The sequence below is a fragment of the Poecilia reticulata genome, linkage group LG9 (assembly GCF_000633615.1).
Source record: "Poecilia reticulata strain Guanapo linkage group LG9, Guppy_female_1.0+MT, whole genome shotgun sequence".
NCBI lineage: Eukaryota > Metazoa > Chordata > Actinopteri > Cyprinodontiformes > Poeciliidae > Poecilia > Poecilia reticulata.
In genome coordinates this window covers 25,560,668-25,574,842 of record NC_024339.1, presented here as the reverse complement: position 1 = coordinate 25,574,842, position 14,175 = coordinate 25,560,668, and the positions used below count along the sequence as shown (strand labels likewise).

General features: G+C 41.4%; 1 long non-coding RNA gene across 1 annotated transcript in view; it reads left to right on the top strand.

Moving 5' to 3' along the window:
- The window catches only part of LOC103470462 (uncharacterized), a 7,784-nt gene extending 4,447 nt beyond the window's left edge, over positions 1-3,337 (top strand). Inside the window, exon 2 of the long non-coding RNA XR_534492.2 lies at positions 913-3,337. This is a non-coding gene — a long non-coding RNA (uncharacterized LOC103470462). The remainder of the gene's footprint in view (positions 1-912) is intronic.
- The last annotated feature ends 10,838 nt before the right edge of the window (positions 3,338-14,175 follow it).

Below are 14,175 nucleotides of genomic sequence, written 5' to 3'. Positions count from 1 at the left end.
CCAATGAAATTCTGTTGAGGGTTTTACACAACCTTGAGCCAGCCCTGGCAGTGTATAACAATTTAGTTGTGAACGAAAAGCGATTCCTCCACCATAACTCCCAACCAGCAATTTGAATGAAGGAGGTGTTAATGCATGAAAAAAAAGGGAAAAGCTTCCTGTTTTGAAAAAGACGAAATGGATAAAATTAAATGATAAATCCAGTAGCTCATTTTTAATTTAAGTAACTTCTATGGTTAAAGAAACCCCTCTTTCAAATGTACACCACCACTCCTCACCCACACACAGACACAGTACTCATGAGATTTTGTACTTTTTCCATTTAAAACGAGTGTGTTTGTTGGTGTGGGGGCACATGTGTGTGTAAGACGTCAGGGAAGTGAAGACGGCCTGCCTTTAGTGTCCAGACGTGGCAGATTGTGACCTTATCAATGTGAAACTCTTAAAATAAATTATTCATTGCACCTGTTTGAAGTCTCTGGCCAAAGAATGACAAAGGTGTAACATTTAAGATGCATCTCAAAGGCATGAATACCAGCCACCTTGCGAAACCTGGCATTTTTATTTTATTTTTTTTATCTGCGGCAACATGGAGGATTGCTTTTGGAGATCAAAAAACATGACAATTAAAACACTGTTTTTTAAGCGTGACTCACAGACCCTGCACTATAACTCAGCTGCAGTAATTTCATCATTCATTGTTCAAGGTGCAGCGGCTGTCAGCCGTCGCCCTAACATGATATGACTCACAGGTGTCCTGTGTTCACGTGGGTCACGGCAGCAGGCCACCCACGTTGTCACTGCCTGCTATATCTTTCCTATAATTTGAAATATGAAGCAGAGAGTTTGTGTGAGTGATTTGGTAGAGCTAACCTTGCTCTTTGTAACCTGTCTTTGTTTGTCATCCCGCAGGCTCACAGCGCTGTAGCTGCAGGAGGCGTCCGAACAAACGCCGAAGGAGGACGGAGATGCTGGAAGGGGGTTTTCCTTAATGCTGCTTGATTTTAGGAAGAGCTTGTCCCTATTTAGCAGGATAGGGGTTTATGTACTGGATAAATTGAGGATTAAAATTTGATTCATCCTTATTGCCCTTTAGAAATCCAATTTCCAATTTTATATTGGCTTCTTTGAAAATTAAGATGTGGAAGAGAGTGTGGTTTGATTTTCTGGGAATCTAACGTCAGCAACTTTCATGGCAGGAAATCAAAATGAAATTGTTTTGAAGTGATAGTGGTATTCAAATGTAAAAACCTATCATGGTCTCTGTTGGTTTAACTGTGACAAGATTAAAAGAATCAGTGACTAAATAATAGCTTTACAAAGTTTGTTTATGCCCTTTACTTGTTGTAAGCACATAAGTGACATTATATGAAAACAATGCAAATATCCTTAATCTCTTCTAGAAATGGACCAATCAGGATTTTACGACAATACTGAATTTCAATTCTGGTCAATCGTTCTGATCTGAAAATAAAATGTTATTTTTTTTGTATTCCAATTTTTCTCTATGATAGATCATAGAGGAATAGTGTCGTTTGATGGAGATAGTAATTTTGAATTCAATAGAAAGCAAAGAATTACAAAAATAATCAAACATTTCTCTTTTTTTTGTTTCTATCGAACCCCAAAAAGTTTCTCTTCATGGAGGGTTTAAGTTGACGTCTTTATAGAATGAAAATGGTGTGAGTTTGTACGTGTGATAGGTTTAATGAGTCAGGGGGAAAAGTCAGATTTCTTGTAATTTGAATGCTGTTTGATCATTGAACGTTAATAGTAGAATACTGTGATTATATATCGGACAACGCAAGAGCTAACATCATTCTCACATGATTTCAAGATTTCCACTCTTTGAGTCCGATTCACAATTTTACATTCTTTTTTTTTCCCTATGTAAATTATTGGACTCATTTCACACTTTATGGCTGGAAATGACTCAAGGTGATCCACAGCACAAAGTAAGAGACTGCAGTTTGCTTTAGCCCCATAGCAATAGATCAGGAAAAACAAGCAGAGAATGAACATTATTGATGATTTGTGCAGACGGACCTCAGACGATCTTGAATTATGTGTGAGAGCAAAAGATAGACACGTGCACATTGCTGTGTTTACTTGGGTCTTGTGTATGTGTGTGTGTGTGTGTGTGTGGGGGGGGGGGGATGCGCGCGTGTGTGTGTGTGCGTGTGATAGCCGAGTCAGTTTTCCCTCAGATGTTTCTTGTGACCTTTGACCCTGGAGTCGGGGTCAAACCCTGACAAATGAGACGGTTGAGCTCTGAGCAGAGCAGCAAACATTCCACAACCATCTTCTGTCCTCCTTCTCCTGCTCCTTACATCACTCACCTCTCTCTCTCTCTCTCTCTCTTTCTCTCTCTCTCTCTCTCTCCATCTCCTCTAACTATGACGGGAACAAATTATGTTTAAAACTAAAAATTATGATATTGGATAAGTTTAACATGTGCCTTTTTATATTAAACCAGAGAAATCATTTGATCTGAGAGAAGTAAATGCTGCTAAAGAGTTGAAATTTTACAACTATGTACTTTAACAACACACTCCCTGTTCTGTCTATGAGTGCGTGTGTGTACGCATGCGAGAGCGTGGGTGTGCGTGTGTGTGTGTGGGGGTGTGTGTGTGTGTGTGTGCATGTGTGTGTGTGTGTGTGTGTGTAGAGTCAGTGATGTCAAGGATGAGAAATGTTGCTGTGAGGTTTTTTTACACACGCTGCTGGCTCCAGCATTTCCGGCAACATTTCTCACTCTGCCTCCCTCACACCATTCGCTCTCCTGCAATATCCCCACATTTTTCCGTCCTTTCCGTTTTCTTCCCTGCACCCTCCCCTCCTCACTTTCAATCCCCACTTCAAACTTCCTCTCCTTGTGCCATCCTACTCATCCTAATCTCAGCCCTTTTCCTTTCTCTCTCTTTTTCTCTCTCGCTTGTGCTCTCTCTCACATGCACACTCTCTCCACCCACTATTCTCTCTGATTTTCTTGACATAGAATGCAACCACCTGTGTCTTTAGGATGAATGTGAGGAGTTATCCACCTTACTCCAGTGAGAGCTGGTTAAGGTAAGTGGGTTGTTGTTTATTCTACTTTTTTTTTTGAATGAAATTGCTGTAACAAGCCTAACTACCCTTTACAAAAGCTCCAGCTACAAGCCACTGCTGTGATAACTGTGAAAGCAGTTGTCTAATTATGAACGTCAGCAGAGCAGCCTGTGTCGGAAAGGACATGCAATGCAGTAAGACGGTGTGACGCTATTGAACTTGTACATTGATGTAATGTAACAGTTACTGGAACGCAGTTCCACACAGCACATAATTCTAATAAAAAAAATTAAAAAAAACACCAATATATGTACGTGTTTGTGTTCCCCCCCTGTTTCTACTCCCACTTGAATTGTGATCGCATTTGATGTAGGCTGCTCTGTGATTCATTGGAGGGTACAGCTGCTTCACATGCCTTTTGGACTGGACAAGACTGTCTCCTCACAGGAAAGCTTGATCACATGTCTCAATCACACAGCGAGATCTGAGCTCTAATTGGCTGCACACTGGGGCATCACCATGGCGAATCTGAGTAGCACGCATGCAGCTTTTTGATTCGGATAGTAAGACGGTGGTGGCGTATGGGGTTGTTGGGGGTCTGGTTGGGGGTGAGGGGGGTTCTTTTGGGTAGAAAGGCAGTGAGTTTCTGGCACATCTGTGAGCAGGACCACCTGGAACCCAGTTTGCCGTTGTTAACCTCAATGCACAGTGTAAAGCATAAACAGTGAGAATTGTTCATCTACACATGCGATAGCAAAAAAATATAAGAGGAAATACTGGAATGTCCTAAGAGCAGCCACTATACTGCCTGATATACCAGAATGAATAAATTATAAAGCTCTCACCATCAGCAAACAGCTTGCTATGATTAAAATAGCCAGCAGGGGACAGAAAACAAGTGAAGAACATGTAGAGGCATTTCTATGTAATCACAGTCGTGTCTATGTCCGTAGTTTGGTCCAGTTGATTGTTTTTACACCGTCTTTTCTTCCTGCTCCTGCTCAGTATGTACACAGGGAGCTCAAGGGTGCAAAAGAAAGGGCTCCGAAGCATTCAATTCGCCGCCACCACCCACTGTTGTCCTACTGTTACCGAGTCATGGATGTCTTCCCCTATCCCCAAGGGATTCTGCCCCGTTTGCTCCCCAACCCTCCCACCTCTTCCTCAGCTAGCGTGCACCCAGCCACCCATCCGCCAATCTCTTCTCCTCCTCCCTGCCTTTGCTCCCTTATTCAGCGTGTAAAAGCGCCCCCTGAATGATGGATTACAGTGTCACTGCAGCCTGCGAAGGATTAATTTGTTTCATTGATTTCTCTTTAGGCAGAATGCCAGCGTCTGCCACTTCCCACCTTTTTCCCCGAGACTCGCTGCTGTAATAGACGGTAATGGCCTAAGACAAATCAACCCCTTTTCTTGTAAAAATAGCACCAAATAACCCAACCCACCTTAACAGCTTGCACTCTACTTGGAAGCACATCAGGTGGTGGTGGTGCAGTGGCAGTGGTGGGTACCGGGAGAGGCCGGGGTGTGTATGCGTGCGTGCGTGTGTGTGTGTGTGTGTGTGTGTGTGGTGGGGGGGTCTGTTCAATTTATCCTCATATTCAGTTTCTATCACTCTATCTGGCTACGTTTCGGTACCACCCTCCCTCTTCATTCAGAGCCGAGGCCAGAGGAGACCATCCTGTCGCTTTAACAAAGCCATAAGTCTGCCATACTTACTGCTCCCTCTCAGGCTTCACAATGGATGGGTAATGGCAGCGCTGTCTGGAGGGGGCTGCGGGAGTTGGGCCATTCTCTCTAGTAATGGAAGCTGTTACTGCCATTCCTTACACACCTGCAAGAACAGCTAACTGCTAACCACTGTGATCTATTGCAGAGGCCTCATTGCGCCGGGCTAAGGTTGAAGGGTTGTACTGACACCAGTGAATTAGGGCACATCCTTTCCCCCTCACCTCCCTGTCTTCGCTTTCTATTTCACACCAAAACCTACAGAGGAGCAATGGAGATATTTCCAGCAAATCTATAGCCCCAGAGTCCACATTGGTGCAGCTTTCAGCCTCACAGACTGGCGATCTAGCATTCCTGACATTCGCTGATTTAACACAGACATAAGATGCTGTCACATCTTTACTACTCTGTCACTGCCTTGAACGATGGGAAATCCAAACTGCCTGTAACATTAAGAACACCACTACAGGCTGACTGTCCTTGAATGCTTTCCAGTCCCGCAGAGATTTATGAGCTGAACCGCATCCATTAATCCACTGTTGATTTGCTGTGGCTACCCTGCGGGGTTTTTGGGGATCAGATATCATACAGTGCTGAAACTCACCCTGTCGTGCAAGACGGTGGAAAGCAGCTCTTTTACAAGAGCTGGGGAAAAAAAAAAAAGAATGGATAAATTTAAAATTCATTGCATATTTCACGTCTCTGCATGTTCAACCTGATAGATACGGGCTTATGACAGAAAAACACTGTCACTTAGATTATAAATGAGAATGTAAAACAGAGTGATGAGCCATACAAACCTCAGTATGGGTGAGTGAGAGCTGATGCACGATGCAATAATGACCCAGGCTTAGGGGAAATCTCATTGGCTCCCTGCAATCAATTTAACCATGTTTACAAAGCCACAATCTAAGGTTTGTGGTTGAGAGGGAAGGAGAGAGAGAGAAAGAGAGAGAACACTGGTCACCTGGTGCTCTTCTGGTTAAGCTGGCCTCTCTTGGGTAAACCCTCCATAAAGCCCCCTCTTGTCTGACACCACCAGGCCCTTCAAACACTCCTCTCAGACAGGGGGGATTAGGTAATCTCGACATGATACTGTCTTTTTCTCCATTTCTATCATTTTCTCTCCCTCTCTTTGACGCTGGCTCGCCTTCCCCTTCATTCTCATACATTACATCCCAACTCCCTCTCTCAAGGCTGTTGAAGAGCTTGTTCTGCTCAGGACACATCTATCCTCGGGGGCCCTTACGATCTTAAGTGCCTCCGGAAAAGGTTAGTTGGCAGGTAATTGTCCAGTTGTAGCTCAGCTTATCTTAATTGCAGGTGCTTCAGTGCAACCTATACTTCCGTTAATGAAGAGACTTATGCGACATAACGTTAGAGGAAAGGATGATGGGATGATGAAGGTATTTAGATTTTTATGTGCGTTTTCTTGCTCAGTTTTTATGCTTTCTTCCTCCTGAATTACGCCCTTGTATATTTTAAGCAGACGCACGAGGACGGAGCCCAGCAAAAATATTTGTTCCCTTTTATTACATTACAACCACAAGTCTCGTTGATTATTGAGGGGATTTTATATGATAGACCAACAAAATGCAGTACATAATGTGAACTGGAATTAAAATGATAAAAGGTTTTCAAAGTCCCTGAAACTTGAAAGCTGTTGTGTGCATTTGTATTCAATCACCTTATCAAGTCTTACCAACTTCCATGTTTTCCACTTGTTGACTGTATCTCCCACATGGATGTCAGAAAACAGGAAATATGATTGCTTTCTATTTACAATGGCTTTCTTGTTGCTACTCTTCTATATTTGTGGAGTGCCTGACTTATAGCTGCCCTGTGGGAGCTGCGGATCTCTGCAGCAGCCTCCGAGTTTCCACCTCTTAGCTAGTAGCGCCAGTCTGGTGTGTTTCCTGATCTTCATGATGCTGCTTGGTCACTAATGTCCCTAAGAAGAACTTTGAAACCTTCAGTTCAATTAAAATCAATTCAGCTAATTTCTAAAGTACCATTTTACAACATGGCGTCTCGAGGCACTTGACAAAAAAGGCAATTCAATTCAGTCATACATACATACATTCCAACTGACCCTACTTACGAAACAGTGCAATTAGGTTCAGTTTATCCTTCAAATTGTTTAAAGGATTTCTATCTAAGGACACCCAGCAGATTGCAATGAGTAACTGGTAATTTCTCCAAGATGACCACATAGCAAATAGAAAAGCTGTATTTAAACTGAGTATACATTTTATACATAATTACTCCTTTTAGTTGGTTGTGTTATCTTTAGGTTTTAAAGGTCTTAGGACTTTCAGCTGATCATTTGTAAAAAATGTTGAAAACCCCATATGATTTTAACTCTACTTTGAAATGATGTCCTACCCCATTTAGGACAATCCCATTATATCCTAATGAAATACACAGACATTTTGCAAGGTGCTGCACGTTGAGCTTTAATAGTTTCATATGTTCTGAAAACGTCCATCGGAGTGTTGCTGGGTAGATTTCATTAGAACAAACTCAGTTCTTTGCAAAAAAACTATTGATTCTGCACTTGGACAGTGACAGAGGGAGTGCTGACCTCGTGGTGTTAAAATCCAAACAGCGAGGGCCTCGGCAAGTCCAAATCTATACTTCTATTAGCCATCTGATCATATGTATATCCATGTCGATGGGAAGCTTTAGGGGGTTAGTGTTTGCATTGCCTCAGTCAAAGGTCATGACTGACCAATAAAATATTTCTGGTGCACCATCAATAACTCCGACATGGAGACTAATACAGTATGTGATTGTGGGCAGGGGAAAGCTGCTGTGCTTGCTTTGAGCAGAATGGATGAACAAGAGGCCAAAAGGTGACCGGACAGACTTCAGCTCCCTGCCTCTGCACCCTCTTGTATGTGCATTTCATAGTGATAGGGGCAATTATAAAGGTATACTTCAGACAGGTCAAATGGGAGAGGGCAAAGTGCAGACCCTTTAAAGCACTGGCTGGAGTCAAAGGTTAGAAGGGACAGAGGACATCATAAGGTGCCCCTGTGTGTGGGGGTAATGGATTCAAGACAATAAAGACGCAGACCAATGAGAAAAGAAAACGTATTAAAATTATGATTCTGTAGACAGAAACGCAAAGAAGCTAATGCAATCAGAAAAGAAGACGAGAAGTGACGACTTCCATCACTAGTAACTACATGGTGGATTTATGTTGCCATGTGATAAACTGTATGTTGTCCGTGGCGCCATCAGGCTTCATGGCTGTTAAATATGAATAGCCCAAGGTCACATAAGGTCGTGGCTTACATTTAGCTTCAGTGACCAAATCCAAATGCAAAGGTCAAAGTGGAATTGCCCGAGTTGCAGCAAAGCAATGTTTGCTCATCCCAATGTATGCATCGCACTGGCAGTGATTTATGGAGGGAGATAAATGTAAGGATGGGAAGAAAGCACTCTCTTTCTCTTATCCTGTCAGACTCGGTAAATACACTACTCACTCATATCAATCACCGTGTCATGGTGTATCACCACTGTATGCTTCCTGCTCAGATTAAAAACCGTCTTTGACTCACTCTACCTTCTCCCCTCAACATCTGGGGAACACAGGAAATATTGTTGTATTTTCACAAAAAAGCCTGCATGTCTGCATTACGGAAACCTTTGGGACAAAATGCACGAGCCTTTTTCACTATGAAAGGTATGCACCTTAATAAGGTGAGAAAATCACTGCCTCTTCCATATACAGCCCCTTTGCTGTAATTCAATTCTGAGCCTTGAACCTGAAACATTTCATTCTTCTCTAATGAGCTTCCATACAAAACAACAAATGACAAAGGGATGCAATTTCATAAAAAAATTCTAGAACATTTAAAGTTCTTCATTTGCATTGTCTCATAAAAGCATTTATTTCCCTTAAACTTTAGCACATTTTTTTTAAATTGCACATTTCAGAAATGTCACTTATAGACTTTAAGCAACATATTCACAAAGTAGTGAATGTTTGCAAAGTTGAAAGAAACAATGTATGACTTTTAATATTTAATAGAAATAAAACCTACAACATTTGGAGTGCATTTATAATCACCTTCCTTCTTTTGTAGAACCACCTTATGTGATTGCAGCTGACTTTTGAGACATTTCTCTATCAGACCCGTCCGTCTTTCTAGCATGACTCGAATTCAAAGGGAGCGTCTGTGAACATCAGTTGTCAAGTTATGCCTCAGATTCTCCACTGGATTAAGGTCTGAACTTTGACTGGGTCATTCAAACACATGGATATGCTTTGATTTAACCCAGAGGTCTCCAAGTCCTCAGAACTTGGTGGAAGCTGATTGCATGCAGAGAAAGCAATTCAACCCATTTGTTTCAGGTATGTTAGACCTCTGAAAATGCAACTGCCCAAGAGAATAGAGTAGCGGAAATTAAGAGTTTGATCCAAACTACAGTGTTAAAAGTCTGACTGGTGGCCCTTCACTACAATTTCTGATCTTTTGCAGGTTCAAACATTCTCATAGCACTATACTGCGAGCGCCATGTTTCAATGTGGGGATGGCACGATCAGGTAGACATGTGGTGCTAGTTTTGCATGTAGGCCAAAAGGCCCAAACTTCCATTTTTGGTCTTTCCTAACCAAATCACCCTCCTCCACCGTTTGCTGTGTCCCATACATGGGATGGGGCAGACCTCTGCTAGCTTTCCTCGTCCCGCTCTTTCGTAATGACCAAATTTGTAAAGTGCGCTATGACGATGTTTTGGTTTGCTGTGGTGCCATTTTCCATTTTCAGTTCATAAATTGCACACTGCCCTGTGGGGCTCTGCTTTAAACTTCTTCACAACTTTATCCCTGTGCATTTTTTGGACATCATGATGCTGCTTGTTTACTCATATTCTCTAGAAAACTTCTGAAGCCATCAGATGACAGCTGTATTTATACTATTTTGAATTTACACAGAGATAGACTCTTATTTTCTCTTATTAACTCAGTAGGTGTTGCCTAAATTCAGTCAGTTGCAAACTCCGATAATATGTACACTCTTGACATATTAGAATGCGCTGTTCTAATATGTTTTATGCTTTCTTCAAAAACCATTTCAGATTACAAGAAATTTTTCTCTGGCACGGGCAAATGAGCTTTTTTTTGTGTTTTTGCAGGAGGCGACTGAGTCTGACCAGGTCTGCAATTAACTCTGTGTCCCGGCTCTTTGAGGTTTGCGAGGCTCATGAACACAAATGTCTTCTCAGTGTCTCTTTGGCTCCTTAAATGTGAAAAACAGCCAAGCCGCTGGTACGCCACAGCCTTTGCAAAACTGGCCCCGAGCGGTTCAGAATCCCGCCAGAGAAAAGTCCAAAAAGAAAACAAGCTTTTGAACTGTCGGCCAAAGCGGAAACACGGCTTAGTGGGCTGCTTCTTAACGTGAACCATAAAGATCTATTTCCTTTCCCTTCAATAGCAATACATTTGCTCTTTACTTTAGTAAACATATTGAAGTATTCCATGCCAAGATTAAAGAGTGATAATGCGGGACACTATGGGCACCAGTGCGCATTACTTGATACTTTCCGTTTAGCTCAGCATTAGTCTGTATTTCAGCCTCCTTGAAAGTCCAATGTTACAAAAATCTACTTGATACCAGGGGAATTTCATAGTTAAAGTATTGAATGCTTCTCCTCATTCAAGTGAAATGTACGGTGTTGACTGCTGAGGTCAAGTCTGAGGATTAGATACAACACTTCTCCCCCTGGCAGCTATTTACGCCGTATGTCCTTCCCTTCCTGCACGAACAATAGTTGTGAACGCTGCTTACACGCAGGACAGGTCCTGCATGATCTGTCACATTCATCTCTATTTTGCATTCACCGTGGGACATTTGAACCACATCAGAATCTATTACCGCCATGCAGATTCAGTCCCTGCTGACAACACAAATCACGATAAGATGGAGGAGTGACTCCATAAACACCCTCGCTTATATATCACATCTTATGAGCCGAATTGGATAAAAGATCTCACTCGTCGTTGGTCTATTTATACGGCCGGAGCGACAATATGAGTATCATTACATCTGTTTTTATCTTTAACCTATGTCTTATAATGCCTCAATCAAACAGCAGATGTAAATAGGCGCATGTGTGCGTTTATCTGCGAACACATCCATCACTCAGCTAAAGGAATTCCAACTCTACAGGTTATGAAGGGGAGATTTATGCTGTAATGCGTCAAATCAACAGACCTTTACAGTAAAATATGATTCTATCAATGAGCTGAATCAATAGTGCATGCAATACACTGTAATTATTACAGGGGTCTGTATCAATAAAGCTGTCATGTATGACCTCCTGCTAAAGGCTGCAGATAGAAGAGTCAGAGAGAGGAGAGGTTTGCATCGCGGCTCTGTTCAGCGTTTCTTCACGTTTTGTCACTTTTCAAACACAGAGTTCTCTGTGATTTATTGGAATTTTAATATGATACAGCAATGGCAAGTACGGCATTGTTGCGAAATGAAAGGAAACGGATGCACAGTTTTCAGTGTTATTTTTACAAATGAAATGAAAAAGGCTAAAAGTGGCATGCATTTGAATTCAGCCTCTCTGAGTCAATGCTCTGAAGAATCTTCCACACCGAAATGGCATCCGTAAGCCTTTCAGAGTTGGTCTCCCTGTTGTGCACATCTTTTGCAAAAAAATAAAAAAATAAAGAAAAATAAAAAAACCCAGATGGATTGAGAAAAAGCTTGTGGCATTGTTTTATAATCTAATCTCTGCTTTTGAATTTCTCCACAACTTTGGAGGTGACATCTTGTGTTTTTTTTTCATTCTTTCTCATGTTGATTGTTCTCTAATAAATCCAAGAGGCCTTAACTGGATTTAAACTAAGATTAATTTACAAACAGATTGAATCTATTTAATAATTAGGTTACTTCTGAAAATTAAAATTGGTTGCACTGATATCAGAGAAATACATGCTGGACTTACACATTTTAAAAAAAAAACAATTTCGTCGTTTCCTTCCACTTCACAGTCATACACTATTTTGTGTTGATCTATGATAAATCCCAAACGCAATCTTTTCAGGGAAGGTTTTTTTTTTTCATTATAAAATGTGGAAAAGCTCAGAGGGTATAAATACTTTTGCAAAGCCATCGTACTTTGCGATGTGGCGTAATGTCATTTAAGTATTCATAGCTAAAATAAAATTCAGACAAGGAAAGTTTCACAATATGTGACAATTTCCAGATAATTTATTTTACTCAAAAATTAAGAGCACCGAGCCTGGATAAAAAACTGTCCAAGGCTTTCATTGCATACAGAGATATCATGAATGATGAGGATGAGGCCGACTGCCTTCCTAGGGGTGCTAGGATCATTTCTTCCGAAATAATGCAGGAGCTGAAGAACGACTGTCAAAAGGAGCTTTGCATTGCACTGCGATCCACATTCACACACAGACACACAGCGACGGAGCGTGAGGCAAGGACCAATGAGGCAGTTTATATCGGGATTTTGTTTCACAGCTCTGGCCTCCTGGGAGCGAGGGGTCTGCCAATAACACTTAAGAGACAGAGCAGGAAAAGTAAGTGCTTTTATTACAGCTCATCACTCATGTAATTTCTGGCAGCATTTGTGATTACAGATCAAGTGATTGACTAACTACACATTTGGTGGGCTGAGTTATGAAAGGGGCGCCTGCCATCCCAGCCTCGGCAGATCCTCGGTGTCAGCTGTAACTCACGCGCTCCCAGAGTGCTAAATCAAAGAGTGTGCTGTGCAGCAGGAAGAGTTAAATGATAACCTGAGCTTTACAGTAAATCTGCTAGAAATTAAACCTGCACGGACGCCGGCCTGGCCCCCCGATACCGTACAGCGTGGGGTGAAAAAGGCTGGATGTAGGGGATCAATACAGGGCCCGATGGAGGTATTGATGGATGACAGGTGAAGTGAGAGTGTATGCGTGCGCGTGAGGGGTGGGATTGAATTCACCCCGGGGTTAGGCAGAGAGCAGGGCTCAGGGTGTTTAATCGACAGGTCTCACCTTGAATCGATTGCCAGGAGTCTTGCAGGGCAAAGACGTGATACACACAACCAACACTTACTCAAACTGAAACAAACCGCGGGGATTGTGGAAGGTGTGGGGGTTGGATGTCTCAATGCCATCAGTGAGGCGTGCCTGGATGCAGTGAGTATTGGGTTTGAAACTCACAAAAACACATTAAAGAATCAATTCAAAACCAATTTGATCTGTCAATTGTCTGTCTCTCGGGAGAGACATCTAGAAACATTTTCAGTTTTTTTTTTTTTTTACAGAAATAAACATATTTTTCAAGTAAATGCAATTCAGATATGCCTTGTACAATAGAAATAAAAAGTCTGCAGACTGCTTTTTTGAAGAATTTGTAGTTTTTTCTGTTAAGAATTAAAAAGTCTTGAGAAGTGTTTGAGCATATATTACTATGAAACTACATTATTTAATGTTTGTTTTTTTTAACCTTTTTGTTTACTCTTAAAAAGTCTCCAGTTTGTCTTCCAGTTTCATGATCTGGTCAAATAAGAGCAAAATTCAATACTTTTGTCTACAATAACATCACCACATGTGAAGAAAACCACTGCACATCACTCTGAACATGGCATGCCCAGGATGAAGCAAGGTGGTGGCAGCATCATGCTGTGGTGAAGTTTATCTTGGCAAGTTCAGGGAATCTGATCAATTGCTAGAAAAATGGAGGGCCTGTATCCCATATCCTGCTATCAATGCGCCCTGCTCTTAAGGTTACCAAAACACCAAGGGCAAAAGTCAAAGCAAAACAAAATGAAACAATAACAATATTGACAAAATTATATGCAGCTCAGCTCAAATTTATTTTGTTCGTTTGATTTGAGTAAAAACAGATCAACATTCACTCCACAAGTTCAAAGGAGACATTGTTTTCCAAAAGGATTGTTTTTAATCTAAAAAAATATATTAAAAAAATCTTAGAGCAGGCCTACTAACCCTGCAAAAACAACAACAAAAAATCCAGTCCTCACAAGAGGTAATGAAGCCTGTACACAAGTCAACTCAGAGAACATCAACGATTATACTTCACCACAAAATATCTTGCAGGAGACTGAGATCTAAGACCCTGTCATGCCTTTAAGAAACAACATACTGCAAATATTAAAATGAATGTCAGTCCTAAATACATGTAGGAAAAAAAACCCTTAGCCCTGACATATGCCTGTGCATATAGTCTGCAGAAATTGTTTCAGAGAGCAACACATTTACCAAACAACAGTGTGTGATGAAATGGAATTAATTAATGTTGATCTACAGTCTGTTTTAAGGAGCTCCTACAAAGCAGGAAGCTACATATCTGCTACTTTGAAGTAAAAAAAAAACAACAAAAAAAAACAACAAAAAAAAAAACAAAA